A 16458-nucleotide genomic window follows, 5' to 3' on the forward strand; every position below is an offset into this window, starting at 1 on the left:
GAGCCACAGGACTGGTTCCACCTCGGAAAATCGGGGTAGAGACAGGTCGGTACAGAAGGCAGCTCACAAATCACATCATGGTTATGGGGCTAGTAGCATTGCCCCGGGTTGTGCGTGGAGGCTGAAAGCCAGCCACCTAACTCGAAGGAAAAACTCGGTAGAGGATCTGTGCTTCATTGAAAACAGCCCCTCCTGAGGGTGGAAGCATTTTGTTGTGCGCATGCCTGAGAGCACTGCAAGGGAGTCCAAAGCTCTTTACGCGTGAGACTCAGGCCCCATCAAAGGCAAGACAAGACTCCCGGTGTGTTTCATTTAGCTAGCACAGTGGCCCTACTTTTGCATGGAAGTCTCATCGCTAGCATTCTAACTCGAAGAACCAACAGGGTACAGAAACAGTGTTTTAGCTTCCGACGACCTCTCTGTGGGAGGAAGCAGTTTAGGGTGTAGTGTGGGTGAGAGTCACGGGACTGGTGCCATTTCGTAAAATCGGGGTAGAGACAGGCCCGTACAAATGGCAGCTCACAAATCAAATCATGGTTATGGGGCTAGTAGCGTTGCCCCCGCGGAGTGCGCAGGCTGATATTCAGCCACCCATCTCGAAGGAAAAACTCGGTAGAGAACCTGTGCTTCATTGAAAACAGCCGCTCCTGAGGGTGGAATCCTTTAGTTGTGTGCGTGGGTGCGAGCACTGCAAGGGAGTACGAAGCTTTTTACGAGCGCGACTCAGGCCCCAGCCAAAGGCAGGACAAGACTCCCCATGTGTTTGTTTTAGCTAGCACTGCGGCCCTACTTTTGCATGGAAATCTAATCGCAAGCGTTCCAACTGGAAGAAAGAACAGTGTACAGAAACAGTGTTTTAGCTTCCGAAGACCTCCCTGTGCGTGGAAGCCGTTTAGGGTGTAGTGTGGATGAGAGTCACGGGACTTGTTCCATTTTGTAAAATCGGGGTAGAGACAGGCCCGTACAAATGGCAGCTCACCAATCAAATCATGGTTATGGGGCTAGTAGCATTGCCCAGGGGGTGCGTGCAGCCTGAAAGCCAGCCACCTAACTCGAAGGAAAAACTCGGTACAGAATCCGTGCTTATTGAAAACAGCCGCCCCTGAGGGTGGAAGCATTTTGTTGTGTGCATGCCTGAGAGCACTGCAAGGGAGTCCAAAGCTCATTACGAGTGAGACTCAGGCCCCAGCAAAGGCAAGACAAGACTCCCGGTGTGTTTCATTTAGCTAGCACAGCGGCCCTACTTTTGCATAGAAGTCGAATCGCTAGAATTCTAACTCGAAGAAACAAGAGTGTACAGAAACACTGTTTTATCTTCCGACGACCTCTCTGTGGGAGGAAGCCGTTTAGGGTGTACTGTGGGTGAGAGCCTGGGGATGAGTTCCATTTCGTAAAATCGGGGTAGAGACAGGCCGGTACAGAAGGCAGCTCACAAATCACATCATGGTTATGGGGCTAGTAGCGGTGCCCCAGGGGAGCGTGCAGGCTGAAATTCAGCCACCTACCTCGAAGGAAAAACTCGCTAGAGAATCCGTGCTTCAGCAAAAAGAGCCGCTCCGGAGGGTGGAAGCATTTTGTTGTGTGCGTGCGTGAGAGCACTGCCAGGGAGTCTAAAGCTCTTACGAATGAGACTCAGGCCCCACCAAAAGGCAGGACAAGACTCCCGGTGTGTTTGACCTAGCATGCACTGCGGCCCTACTTTTGCATTGAAGTCTAATCGGTAGGGTTCTAACTCGAACAAACAACCGTGTACAGAAACAGGGTTTTAGCTTCCGACGACCTCTCTGTGGGAGGAAGCCGTTTAGGGTGTACTGTGTGTGAGAGCCTGGGGATGGGTTCCATTTCGTAAAATCGGGGTAGAGACAGGCCGGAACAGAAGGCAGCTCACAAATCACATCATGTTTATGGGGCTAGGAGCGTGGCCACGGGGGAGCGTGCAGGCTGAAAGTCAGCCACCTAACACGAAGGAAACCTCGGTAGAGAATCCGTGCTTCAGCGACAACAGCCGCTACTGAGGGCGGAAGCATTTTGTTGTGTGCGTGCGTGAGAGCACTGAAAGGGATTCCAAACCTTTTCACGAGTGAAACTCAGGCCCCAGCAAAAGGCAGAACAACACTCCCCATGTGTTTGACTAAGCTAGCACAGCGGCCCTACTTTTGCATTGAAGTCTAATCAGTAGGGTTCTACTCGAACAAACAACAGTGTCCAGAAACAGGGTTTTAGCTTCCAATGACCTCTCTGTGGGAGGAAGAAGTTTCGGGTTTAGTTTGGGTGAGAGCCACAGGACTGGTTCCACTTCGGAAAATCGGGGTAGAGACAGGTCGGTACCGAAGGCAGCTCACAAATCACATCATGGTTATGGGGCTAGTAGCATTGCCCCGGGTTGTGCGTGGAGGCTGAAAGCCAGCCACCTAACTCGAAGGAAAAACTCGGTAGAGGATCTGTGCTTCATTGAAAACAGCCCCTCCTGAGGGTGGAAGCATTTTGTTGTGCGCATGCCTGAGAGCACTGCAAGGGAGTCCAAAGCTCTTTACGCGTGAGACTCAGGCCCCATCAAAGGCAAGACAAGACTCCCGGTGTGTTTCATTTAGCTAGCACAGTGGCCCTACTTTTGCATGGAAGTCTAATCGCTAGCATTCTAACTCGAAGAACCAACAGGGTACAGAAACAGTGTTTTAGCTTCCGACGACCTCTCTGTGGGAGGAAGCAGTTTAGGGTGTAGTGTGGGTGAGAGTCACGGGACTGGTGCCATTTCGTAAAATCGGGGTAGAGACAGGCCCGTACAAATGGCAGCTCACAAATCAAATCATGGTTATGGGGCTAGTAGCGTTGCCCCCGCGGAGTGCGCAGGCTGATATTCAGCCACCCATCTCGAAGGAAAACCTCGGTAGAGAACCTGTGCTTCATTGAAAACAGCCGCTCCTGAGGGTGGAATCCTTTAGTTGTGTGCGTGGGTGCGAGCACTGCAAGGGAGTACGAAGCTTTTTACGAGCGCGACTCAGGCCCCAGCCAAAGGCAGGACAAGACTCCCCATGTGTTTGTTTTAGCTAGCACTGCGGCCCTACTTTTGCATGGAAATCTAATCGCAAGCGTTCCAACTGGAAGAAAGAACAGTGTACAGAAACAGTGTTTTAGCTTCCGAAGACCTCCCTGTGCGTGGAAGCCGTTTAGGGTGTAGTGTGGATGAGAGTCACGGGACTTGTTCCATTTTGTAAAATCGGGGTAGAGACAGGCCCGTACAAATGGCAGCTCACCAATCAAATCATGGTTATGGGGCTAGTAGCATTGCCCAGGGGGTGCGTGCAGCCTGAAAGCCAGCCACCTAACTCGAAGGAAAAACTCGGTACAGAATCCGTGCTTATTGAAAACAGCCGCCCCTGAGGGTGGAAGCATTTTGTTGTGTGCATGCCTGAGAGCACTGCAAGGGAGTCCAAAGCTCATTACGAGTGAGACTCAGGCCCCAGCAAAGGCAAGACAAGACTCCCGGTGTGTTTCATTTAGCTAGCACAGCGGCCCTACTTTTGCATAGAAGTCGAATCGCTAGAATTCTAACTCGAAGAAACAAGAGTGTACAGAAACACTGTTTTATCTTCCGACGACCTCTCTGTGGGAGGAAGCCGTTTAGGGTGTACTGTGGGTGAGAGCCTGGGGATGAGTTCCATTTCGTAAAATCGGGGTAGAGACAGGCCGGTACAGAAGGCAGCTCACAAATCACATCATGGTTATGGGGCTAGTAGCGGTGCCCCAGGGGAGCGTGCAGGCTGAAATTCAGCCACCTACCTCGAAGGAAAAACTCGCTAGAGAATCCGTGCTTCAGCAAAAAGAGCCGCTCCGGAGGGTGGAAGCATTTTGTTGTGTGCGTGCGTGAGAGCACTGCCAGGGAGTCTAAAGCTCTTACGAATGAGACTCAGGCCCCACCAAAAGGCAGGACAAGACTCCCGGTGTGTTTGACCTAGCATGCACTGCGGCCCTACTTTTGCATTGAAGTCTAATCGGTAGGGTTCTAACTCGAACAAACAACCGTGTACAGAAACAGGGTTTTAGCTTCCGACGACCTCTCTGTGGGAGGAAGCCGTTTAGGGTGTACTGTGTGTGAGAGCCTGGGGATGGGTTCCATTTCGTAAAATCGGGGTAGAGACAGGCCGGAACAGAAGGCAGCTCACAAATCACATCATGTTTATGGGGCTAGGAGCGTGGCCACGGGGGAGCGTGCAGGCTGAAAGTCAGCCACCTAACACGAAGGAAACCTCGGTAGAGAATCCGTGCTTCAGCGACAACAGCCGCTACTGAGGGCGGAAGCATTTTGTTGTGTGCGTGCGTGAGAGCACTGAAAGGGATTCCAAACCTTTTCACGAGTGAAACTCAGGCCCCAGCAAAAGGCAGAACAACACTCCCCATGTGTTTGACTAAGCTAGCACAGCGGCCCTACTTTTGCATTGAAGTCTAATCAGTAGGGTTCTACTCGAACAAACAACAGTGTCCAGAAACAGGGTTTTAGCTTCCAATGACCTCTCTGTGGGAGGAAGAAGTTTCGGGTTTAGTTTGGGTGAGAGCCACAGGACTGGTTCCACTTCGGAAAATCGGGGTAGAGACAGGTCGGTACCGAAGGCAGCTCACAAATCACATCATGGTTATGGGGCTAGTAGCATTGCCCCGGGTTGTGCGTGGAGGCTGAAAGCCAGCCACCTAACTCGAAGGAAAAACTCGGTAGAGGATCTGTGCTTCATTGAAAACAGCCCCTCCTGAGGGTGGAAGCATTTTGTTGTGCGCATGCCTGAGAGCACTGCAAGGGAGTCCAAAGCTCTTTACGCGTGAGACTCAGGCCCCATCAAAGGCAAGACAAGACTCCCGGTGTGTTTCATTTAGCTAGCACAGTGGCCCTACTTTTGCATGGAAGTCTAATCGCTAGCATTCTAACTCGAAGAACCAACAGGGTACAGAAACAGTGTTTTAGCTTCCGACGACCTCTCTGTGGGAGGAAGCAGTTTAGGGTGTAGTGTGGGTGAGAGTCACGGGACTGGTGCCATTTCGTAAAATCGGGGTAGAGACAGGCCCGTACAAATGGCAGCTCACAAATCAAATCATGGTTATGGGGCTAGTAGCGTTGCCCCCGCGGAGTGCGCAGGCTGATATTCAGCCACCCATCTCGAAGGAAAACCTCGGTAGAGAACCTGTGCTTCATTGAAAACAGCCGCTCCTGAGGGTGGAATCCTTTAGTTGTGTGCGTGGGTGCGAGCACTGCAAGGGAGTACGAAGCTTTTTACGAGCGCGACTCAGGCCCCAGCCAAAGGCAGGACAAGACTCCCCATGTGTTTGTTTTAGCTAGCACTGCGGCCCTACTTTTGCATGGAAATCTAATCGCAAGCGTTCCAACTGGAAGAAAGAACAGTGTACAGAAACAGTGTTTTAGCTTCCGAAGACCTCCCTGTGCGTGGAAGCCGTTTAGGGTGTAGTGTGGATGAGAGTCACGGGACTTGTTCCATTTTGTAAAATCGGGGTAGAGACAGGCCCGTACAAATGGCAGCTCACCAATCAAATCATGGTTATGGGGCTAGTAGCATTGCCCAGGGGGTGCGTGCAGCCTGAAAGCCAGCCACCTAACTCGAAGGAAAAACTCGGTACAGAATCCGTGCTTATTGAAAACAGCCGCCCCTGAGGGTGGAAGCATTTTGTTGTGTGCATGCCTGAGAGCACTGCAAGGGAGTCCAAAGCTCATTACGAGTGAGACTCAGGCCCCAGCAAAGGCAAGACAAGACTCCCGGTGTGTTTCATTTAGCTAGCACAGCGGCCCTACTTTTGCATAGAAGTCGAATCGCTAGAATTCTAACTCGAAGAAACAAGAGTGTACAGAAACACTGTTTTATCTTCCGACGACCTCTCTGTGGGAGGAAGCCGTTTAGGGTGTACTGTGGGTGAGAGCCTGGGGATGAGTTCCATTTCGTAAAATCGGGGTAGAGACAGGCCGGTACAGAAGGCAGCTCACAAATCACATCATGGTTATGGGGCTAGTAGCGGTGCCCCAGGGGAGCGTGCAGGCTGAAATTCAGCCACCTACCTCGAAGGAAAAACTCGCTAGAGAATCCGTGCTTCAGCAAAAAGAGCCGCTCCGGAGGGTGGAAGCATTTTGTTGTGTGCGTGCGTGAGAGCACTGCCAGGGAGTCTAAAGCTCTTACGAATGAGACTCAGGCCCCACCAAAAGGCAGGACAAGACTCCCGGTGTGTTTGACCTAGCATGCACTGCGGCCCTACTTTTGCATTGAAGTCTAATCGGTAGGGTTCTAACTCGAACAAACAACCGTGTACAGAAACAGGGTTTTAGCTTCCGACGACCTCTCTGTGGGAGGAAGCCGTTTAGGGTGTACTGTGTGTGAGAGCCTGGGGATGGGTTCCATTTCGTAAAATCGGGGTAGAGACAGGCCGGAACAGAAGGCAGCTCACAAATCACATCATGTTTATGGGGCTAGGAGCGTGGCCACGGGGGAGCGTGCAGGCTGAAAGTCAGCCACCTAACACGAAGGAAACCTCGGTAGAGAATCCGTGCTTCAGCGACAACAGCCGCTACTGAGGGCGGAAGCATTTTGTTGTGTGCGTGCGTGAGAGCACTGAAAGGGATTCCAAACCTTTTCACGAGTGAAACTCAGGCCCCAGCAAAAGGCAGAACAACACTCCCCATGTGTTTGACTAAGCTAGCACAGCGGCCCTACTTTTGCATTGAAGTCTAATCAGTAGGGTTCTACTCGAACAAACAACAGTGTCCAGAAACAGGGTTTTAGCTTCCAATGACCTCTCTGTGGGAGGAAGAAGTTTCGGGTTTAGTTTGGGTGAGAGCCACAGGACTGGTTCCACTTCGGAAAATCGGGGTAGAGACAGGTCGGTACCGAAGGCAGCTCACAAATCACATCATGGTTATGGGGCTAGTAGCATTGCCCCGGGTTGTGCGTGGAGGCTGAAAGCCAGCCACCTAACTCGAAGGAAAAACTCGGTAGAGGATCTGTGCTTCATTGAAAACAGCCCCTCCTGAGGGTGGAAGCATTTTGTTGTGCGCATGCCTGAGAGCACTGCAAGGGAGTCCAAAGCTCTTTACGCGTGAGACTCAGGCCCCATCAAAGGCAAGACAAGACTCCCGGTGTGTTTCATTTAGCTAGCACAGTGGCCCTACTTTTGCATGGAAGTCTAATCGCTAGCATTCTAACTCGAAGAACCAACAGGGTACAGAAACAGTGTTTTAGCTTCCGACGACCTCTCTGTGGGAGGAAGCAGTTTAGGGTGTAGTGTGGGTGAGAGTCACGGGACTGGTGCCATTTCGTAAAATCGGGGTAGAGACAGGCCCGTACAAATGGCAGCTCACAAATCAAATCATGGTTATGGGGCTAGTAGCGTTGCCCCCGCGGAGTGCGCAGGCTGATATTCAGCCACCCATCTCGAAGGAAAAACTCGGTAGAGAACCTGTGCTTCATTGAAAACAGCCGCTCCTGAGGGTGGAATCCTTTAGTTGTGTGCGTGGGTGCGAGCACTGCAAGGGAGTACGAAGCTTTTTACGAGCGCGACTCAGGCCCCAGCCAAAGGCAGGACAAGACTCCCCATGTGTTTGTTTTAGCTAGCACTGCGGCCCTACTTTTGCATGGAAATCTAATCGCAAGCGTTCCAACTGGAAGAAAGAACAGTGTACAGAAACAGTGTTTTAGCTTCCGAAGACCTCCCTGTGCGTGGAAGCCGTTTAGGGTGTAGTGTGGATGAGAGTCACGGGACTTGTTCCATTTTGTAAAATCGGGGTAGAGACAGGCCCGTACAAATGGCAGCTCACCAATCAAATCATGGTTATGGGGCTAGTAGCATTGCCCAGGGGGTGCGTGCAGCCTGAAAGCCAGCCACCTAACTCGAAGGAAAAACTCGGTACAGAATCCGTGCTTATTGAAAACAGCCGCCCCTGAGGGTGGAAGCATTTTGTTGTGTGCATGCCTGAGAGCACTGCAAGGGAGTCCAAAGCTCATTACGAGTGAGACTCAGGCCCCAGCAAAGGCAAGACAAGACTCCCGGTGTGTTTCATTTAGCTAGCACAGCGGCCCTACTTTTGCATAGAAGTCGAATCGCTAGAATTCTAACTCGAAGAAACAAGAGTGTACAGAAACACTGTTTTATCTTCCGACGACCTCTCTGTGGGAGGAAGCCGTTTAGGGTGTACTGTGGGTGAGAGCCTGGGGATGAGTTCCATTTCGTAAAATCGGGGTAGAGACAGGCCGGTACAGAAGGCAGCTCACAAATCACATCATGGTTATGGGGCTAGTAGCGGTGCCCCAGGGGAGCGTGCAGGCTGAAATTCAGCCACCTACCTCGAAGGAAAAACTCGCTAGAGAATCCGTGCTTCAGCAAAAACAGCCGCTCCGGAGGGTGGAAGCATTTTGTTGTGTGCGTGCGTGAGAGCACTGCCAGGGAGTCTAAAGCTCTTACGAATGAGACTCAGGCCCCACCAAAAGGCAGGACAAGACTCCCGGTGTGTTTGACCTAGCATGCACTGCGGCCCTACTTTTGCATTGAAGTCTAATCGGTAGGGTTCTAACTCGAACAAACAACCGTGTACAGAAACAGGGTTTTAGCTTCCGACGACCTCTCTGTGGGAGGAAGCCGTTTAGGGTGTACTGTGTGTGAGAGCCTGGGGATGGGTTCCATTTCGTAAAATCGGGGTAGAGACAGGCCGGAACAGAAGGCAGCTCACAAATCACATCATGTTTATGGGGCTAGGAGCGTGGCCACGGGGGAGCGTGCAGGCTGAAAGTCAGCCACCTAACACGAAGGAAACCTCGGTAGAGAATCCGTGCTTCAGCGACAACAGCCGCTACTGAGGGCGGAAGCATTTTGTTGTGTGCGTGCGTGAGAGCACTGAAAGGGATTCCAAACCTTTTCACGAGTGAAACTCAGGCCCCAGCAAAAGGCAGAACAACACTCCCCATGTGTTTGACTAAGCTAGCACAGCGGCCCTACTTTTGCATTGAAGTCTAATCAGTAGGGTTCTACTCGAACAAACAACAGTGTCCAGAAACAGGGTTTTAGCTTCCAATGACCTCTCTGTGGGAGGAAGAAGTTTCGGGTTTAGTTTGGGTGAGAGCCACAGGACTGGTTCCACTTCGGAAAATCGGGGTAGAGACAGGTCGGTACCGAAGGCAGCTCACAAATCACATCATGGTTATGGGGCTAGTAGCATTGCCCCGGGTTGTGCGTGGAGGCTGAAAGCCAGCCACCTAACTCGAAGGAAAAACTCGGTAGAGGATCTGTGCTTCATTGAAAACAGCCCCTCCTGAGGGTGGAAGCATTTTGTTGTGCGCATGCCTGAGAGCACTGCAAGGGAGTCCAAAGCTCTTTACGCGTGAGACTCAGGCCCCATCAAAGGCAAGACAAGACTCCCGGTGTGTTTCATTTAGCTAGCACAGTGGCCCTACTTTTGCATGGAAGTCTAATCGCTAGCATTCTAACTCGAAGAACCAACAGGGTACAGAAACAGTGTTTTAGCTTCCGACGACCTCTCTGTGGGAGGAAGCAGTTTAGGGTGTAGTGTGGGTGAGAGTCACGGGACTGGTGCCATTTCGTAAAATCGGGGTAGAGACAGGCCCGTACAAATGGCAGCTCACAAATCAAATCATGGTTATGGGGCTAGTAGCGTTGCCCCCGCGGAGTGCGCAGGCTGATATTCAGCCACCCATCTCGAAGGAAAACCTCGGTAGAGAACCTGTGCTTCATTGAAAACAGCCGCTCCTGAGGGTGGAATCCTTTAGTTGTGTGCGTGGGTGCGAGCACTGCAAGGGAGTACGAAGCTTTTTACGAGCGCGACTCAGGCCCCAGCCAAAGGCAGGACAAGACTCCCCATGTGTTTGTTTTAGCTAGCACTGCGGCCCTACTTTTGCATGGAAATCTAATCGCAAGCGTTCCAACTGGAAGAAAGAACAGTGTACAGAAACAGTGTTTTAGCTTCCGAAGACCTCCCTGTGCGTGGAAGCCGTTTAGGGTGTAGTGTGGATGAGAGTCACGGGACTTGTTCCATTTTGTAAAATCGGGGTAGAGACAGGCCCGTACAAATGGCAGCTCACCAATCAAATCATGGTTATGGGGCTAGTAGCATTGCCCAGGGGGTGCGTGCAGCCTGAAAGCCAGCCACCTAACTCGAAGGAAAAACTCGGTACAGAATCCGTGCTTATTGAAAACAGCCGCCCCTGAGGGTGGAAGCATTTTGTTGTGTGCATGCCTGAGAGCACTGCAAGGGAGTCCAAAGCTCATTACGAGTGAGACTCAGGCCCCAGCAAAGGCAAGACAAGACTCCCGGTGTGTTTCATTTAGCTAGCACAGCGGCCCTACTTTTGCATAGAAGTCGAATCGCTAGAATTCTAACTCGAAGAAACAAGAGTGTACAGAAACACTGTTTTATCTTCCGACGACCTCTCTGTGGGAGGAAGCCGTTTAGGGTGTACTGTGGGTGAGAGCCTGGGGATGAGTTCCATTTCGTAAAATCGGGGTAGAGACAGGCCGGTACAGAAGGCAGCTCACAAATCACATCATGGTTATGGGGCTAGTAGCGGTGCCCCAGGGGAGCGTGCAGGCTGAAATTCAGCCACCTACCTCGAAGGAAAAACTCGCTAGAGAATCCGTGCTTCAGCAAAAACAGCCGCTCCGGAGGGTGGAAGCATTTTGTTGTGTGCGTGCGTGAGAGCACTGCCAGGGAGTCTAAAGCTCTTACGAATGAGACTCAGGCCCCACCAAAAGGCAGGACAAGACTCCCGGTGTGTTTGACCTAGCATGCACTGCGGCCCTACTTTTGCATTGAAGTCTAATCGGTAGGGTTCTAACTCGAACAAACAACCGTGTACAGAAACAGGGTTTTAGCTTCCGACGACCTCTCTGTGGGAGGAAGCCGTTTAGGGTGTACTGTGTGTGAGAGCCTGGGGATGGGTTCCATTTCGTAAAATCGGGGTAGAGACAGGCCGGAACAGAAGGCAGCTCACAAATCACATCATGTTTATGGGGCTAGGAGCGTGGCCACGGGGGAGCGTGCAGGCTGAAAGTCAGCCACCTAACACGAAGGAAACCTCGGTAGAGAATCCGTGCTTCAGCGACAACAGCCGCTACTGAGGGCGGAAGCATTTTGTTGTGTGCGTGCGTGAGAGCACTGAAAGGGATTCCAAACCTTTTCACGAGTGAAACTCAGGCCCCAGCAAAAGGCAGAACAACACTCCCCATGTGTTTGACTAAGCTAGCACAGCGGCCCTACTTTTGCATTGAAGTCTAATCAGTAGGGTTCTACTCGAACAAACAACAGTGTCCAGAAACAGGGTTTTAGCTTCCAATGACCTCTCTGTGGGAGGAAGAAGTTTCGGGTTTAGTTTGGGTGAGAGCCACAGGACTGGTTCCACTTCGGAAAATCGGGGTAGAGACAGGTCGGTACCGAAGGCAGCTCACAAATCACATCATGGTTATGGGGCTAGTAGCATTGCCCCGGGTTGTGCGTGGAGGCTGAAAGCCAGCCACCTAACTCGAAGGAAAAACTCGGTAGAGGATCTGTGCTTCATTGAAAACAGCCCCTCCTGAGGGTGGAAGCATTTTGTTGTGCGCATGCCTGAGAGCACTGCAAGGGAGTCCAAAGCTCTTTACGCGTGAGACTCAGGCCCCATCAAAGGCAAGACAAGACTCCCGGTGTGTTTCATTTAGCTAGCACAGTGGCCCTACTTTTGCATGGAAGTCTAATCGCTAGCATTCTAACTCGAAGAACCAACAGGGTACAGAAACAGTGTTTTAGCTTCCGACGACCTCTCTGTGGGAGGAAGCAGTTTAGGGTGTAGTGTGGGTGAGAGTCACGGGACTGGTGCCATTTCGTAAAATCGGGGTAGAGACAGGCCCGTACAAATGGCAGCTCACAAATCAAATCATGGTTATGGGGCTAGTAGCGTTGCCCCCGCGGAGTGCGCAGGCTGATATTCAGCCACCCATCTCGAAGGAAAAACTCGGTAGAGAACCTGTGCTTCATTGAAAACAGCCGCTCCTGAGGGTGGAATCCTTTAGTTGTGTGCGTGGGTGCGAGCACTGCAAGGGAGTACGAAGCTTTTTACGAGCGCGACTCAGGCCCCAGCCAAAGGCAGGACAAGACTCCCCATGTGTTTGTTTTAGCTAGCACTGCGGCCCTACTTTTGCATGGAAATCTAATCGCAAGCGTTCCAACTGGAAGAAAGAACAGTGTACAGAAACAGTGTTTTAGCTTCCGAAGACCTCCCTGTGCGTGGAAGCCGTTTAGGGTGTAGTGTGGATGAGAGTCACGGGACTTGTTCCATTTTGTAAAATCGGGGTAGAGACAGGCCCGTACAAATGGCAGCTCACCAATCAAATCATGGTTATGGGGCTAGTAGCATTGCCCAGGGGGTGCGTGCAGCCTGAAAGCCAGCCACCTAACTCGAAGGAAAAACTCGGTACAGAATCCGTGCTTATTGAAAACAGCCGCCCCTGAGGGTGGAAGCATTTTGTTGTGTGCATGCCTGAGAGCACTGCAAGGGAGTCCAAAGCTCATTACGAGTGAGACTCAGGCCCCAGCAAAGGCAAGACAAGACTCCCGGTGTGTTTCATTTAGCTAGCACAGCGGCCCTACTTTTGCATAGAAGTCGAATCGCTAGAATTCTAACTCGAAGAAACAAGAGTGTACAGAAACACTGTTTTATCTTCCGACGACCTCTCTGTGGGAGGAAGCCGTTTAGGGTGTACTGTGGGTGAGAGCCTGGGGATGAGTTCCATTTCGTAAAATCGGGGTAGAGACAGGCCGGTACAGAAGGCAGCTCACAAATCACATCATGGTTATGGGGCTAGTAGCGGTGCCCCAGGGGAGCGTGCAGGCTGAAATTCAGCCACCTACCTCGAAGGAAAAACTCGCTAGAGAATCCGTGCTTCAGCAAAAACAGCCGCTCCGGAGGGTGGAAGCATTTTGTTGTGTGCGTGCGTGAGAGCACTGCCAGGGAGTCTAAAGCTCTTACGAATGAGACTCAGGCCCCACCAAAAGGCAGGACAAGACTCCCGGTGTGTTTGACCTAGCATGCACTGCGGCCCTACTTTTGCATTGAAGTCTAATCGGTAGGGTTCTAACTCGAACAAACAACCGTGTACAGAAACAGGGTTTTAGCTTCCGACGACCTCTCTGTGGGAGGAAGCCGTTTAGGGTGTACTGTGTGTGAGAGCCTGGGGATGGGTTCCATTTCGTAAAATCGGGGTAGAGACAGGCCGGAACAGAAGGCAGCTCACAAATCACATCATGTTTATGGGGCTAGGAGCGTGGCCACGGGGGAGCGTGCAGGCTGAAAGTCAGCCACCTAACACGAAGGAAACCTCGGTAGAGAATCCGTGCTTCAGCGACAACAGCCGCTACTGAGGGCGGAAGCATTTTGTTGTGTGCGTGCGTGAGAGCACTGAAAGGGATTCCAAACCTTTTCACGAGTGAAACTCAGGCCCCAGCAAAAGGCAGAACAACACTCCCCATGTGTTTGACTAAGCTAGCACAGCGGCCCTACTTTTGCATTGAAGTCTAATCAGTAGGGTTCTACTCGAACAAACAACAGTGTCCAGAAACAGGGTTTTAGCTTCCAATGACCTCTCTGTGGGAGGAAGAAGTTTCGGGTTTAGTTTGGGTGAGAGCCACAGGACTGGTTCCACTTCGGAAAATCGGGGTAGAGACAGGTCGGTACCGAAGGCAGCTCACAAATCACATCATGGTTATGGGGCTAGTAGCATTGCCCCGGGTTGTGCGTGGAGGCTGAAAGCCAGCCACCTAACTCGAAGGAAAAACTCGGTAGAGGATCTGTGCTTCATTGAAAACAGCCCCTCCTGAGGGTGGAAGCATTTTGTTGTGCGCATGCCTGAGAGCACTGCAAGGGAGTCCAAAGCTCTTTACGCGTGAGACTCAGGCCCCATCAAAGGCAAGACAAGACTCCCGGTGTGTTTCATTTAGCTAGCACAGTGGCCCTACTTTTGCATGGAAGTCTAATCGCTAGCATTCTAACTCGAAGAACCAACAGGGTACAGAAACAGTGTTTTAGCTTCCGACGACCTCTCTGTGGGAGGAAGCAGTTTAGGGTGTAGTGTGGGTGAGAGTCACGGGACTGGTGCCATTTCGTAAAATCGGGGTAGAGACAGGCCCGTACAAATGGCAGCTCACAAATCAAATCATGGTTATGGGGCTAGTAGCGTTGCCCCCGCGGAGTGCGCAGGCTGATATTCAGCCACCCATCTCGAAGGAAAAACTCGGTAGAGAACCTGTGCTTCATTGAAAACAGCCGCTCCTGAGGGTGGAATCCTTTAGTTGTGTGCGTGGGTGCGAGCACTGCAAGGGAGTACGAAGCTTTTTACGAGCGCGACTCAGGCCCCAGCCAAAGGCAGGACAAGACTCCCCATGTGTTTGTTTTAGCTAGCACTGCGGCCCTACTTTTGCATGGAAATCTAATCGCAAGCGTTCCAACTGGAAGAAAGAACAGTGTACAGAAACAGTGTTTTAGCTTCCGAAGACCTCCCTGTGCGTGGAAGCCGTTTAGGGTGTAGTGTGGATGAGAGTCACGGGACTTGTTCCATTTTGTAAAATCGGGGTAGAGACAGGCCCGTACAAATGGCAGCTCACCAATCAAATCATGGTTATGGGGCTAGTAGCATTGCCCAGGGGGTGCGTGCAGCCTGAAAGCCAGCCACCTAACTCGAAGGAAAAACTCGGTACAGAATCCGTGCTTATTGAAAACAGCCGCCCCTGAGGGTGGAAGCATTTTGTTGTGTGCATGCCTGAGAGCACTGCAAGGGAGTCCAAAGCTCATTACGAGTGAGACTCAGGCCCCAGCAAAGGCAAGACAAGACTCCCGGTGTGTTTCATTTAGCTAGCACAGCGGCCCTACTTTTGCATAGAAGTCGAATCGCTAGAATTCTAACTCGAAGAAACAAGAGTGTACAGAAACACTGTTTTATCTTCCGACGACCTCTCTGTGGGAGGAAGCCGTTTAGGGTGTACTGTGGGTGAGAGCCTGGGGATGAGTTCCATTTCGTAAAATCGGGGTAGAGACAGGCCGGTACAGAAGGCAGCTCACAAATCACATCATGGTTATGGGGCTAGTAGCGGTGCCCCAGGGGAGCGTGCAGGCTGAAATTCAGCCACCTACCTCGAAGGAAAAACTCGCTAGAGAATCCGTGCTTCAGCAAAAACAGCCGCTCCGGAGGGTGGAAGCATTTTGTTGTGTGCGTGCGTGAGAGCACTGCCAGGGAGTCTAAAGCTCTTACGAATGAGACTCAGGCCCCACCAAAAGGCAGGACAAGACTCCCGGTGTGTTTGACCTAGCATGCACTGCGGCCCTACTTTTGCATTGAAGTCTAATCGGTAGGGTTCTAACTCGAACAAACAACCGTGTACAGAAACAGGGTTTTAGCTTCCGACGACCTCTCTGTGGGAGGAAGCCGTTTAGGGTGTACTGTGTGTGAGAGCCTGGGGATGGGTTCCATTTCGTAAAATCGGGGTAGAGACAGGCCGGAACAGAAGGCAGCTCACAAATCACATCATGTTTATGGGGCTAGGAGCGTGGCCACGGGGGAGCGTGCAGGCTGAAAGTCAGCCACCTAACACGAAGGAAACCTCGGTAGAGAATCCGTGCTTCAGCGACAACAGCCGCTACTGAGGGCGGAAGCATTTTGTTGTGTGCGTGCGTGAGAGCACTGAAAGGGATTCCAAACCTTTTCACGAGTGAAACTCAGGCCCCAGCAAAAGGCAGAACAACACTCCCCATGTGTTTGACTAAGCTAGCACAGCGGCCCTACTTTTGCATTGAAGTCTAATCAGTAGGGTTCTACTCGAACAAACAACAGTGTCCAGAAACAGGGTTTTAGCTTCCAATGACCTCTCTGTGGGAGGAAGAAGTTTCGGGTTTAGTTTGGGTGAGAGCCACAGGACTGGTTCCACTTCGGAAAATCGGGGTAGAGACAGGTCGGTACAGAAGGCAGCTCACAAATCACATCATGGTTATGGGGCTAGTAGCATTGCCCCGGGTTGTGCGTGGAGGCTGAAAGCCAGCCACCTAACTCGAAGGAAAAACTCGGTAGAGGATCTGTGCTTCATTGAAAACAGCCCCTCCTGAGGGTGGAAGCATTTTGTTGTGCGCATGCCTGAGAGCACTGCAAGGGAGTCCAAAGCTCTTTACGCGTGAGACTCAGGCCCCATCAAAGGCAAGACAAGACTCCCGGTGTGTTTCATTTAGCTAGCACAGTGGCCCTACTTTTGCATGGAAGTCTCATCGCTAGCATTCTAACTCGAAGAACCAACAGGGTACAGAAACAGTGTTTTAGCTTCCGACGACCTCTCTGTGGGAGGAAGCAGTTTAGGGTGTAGTGTGGGTGAGAGTCACGGGACTGGTGCCATTTCGTAAAATCGGGGTAGAGACAGGCCCGTACAAATGGCAGCTCACAAATCAAATC

This window comes from Halichoerus grypus, chromosome X (assembly GCF_964656455.1).
Source record: "Halichoerus grypus chromosome X, mHalGry1.hap1.1, whole genome shotgun sequence".
NCBI lineage: Eukaryota > Metazoa > Chordata > Mammalia > Carnivora > Phocidae > Halichoerus > Halichoerus grypus.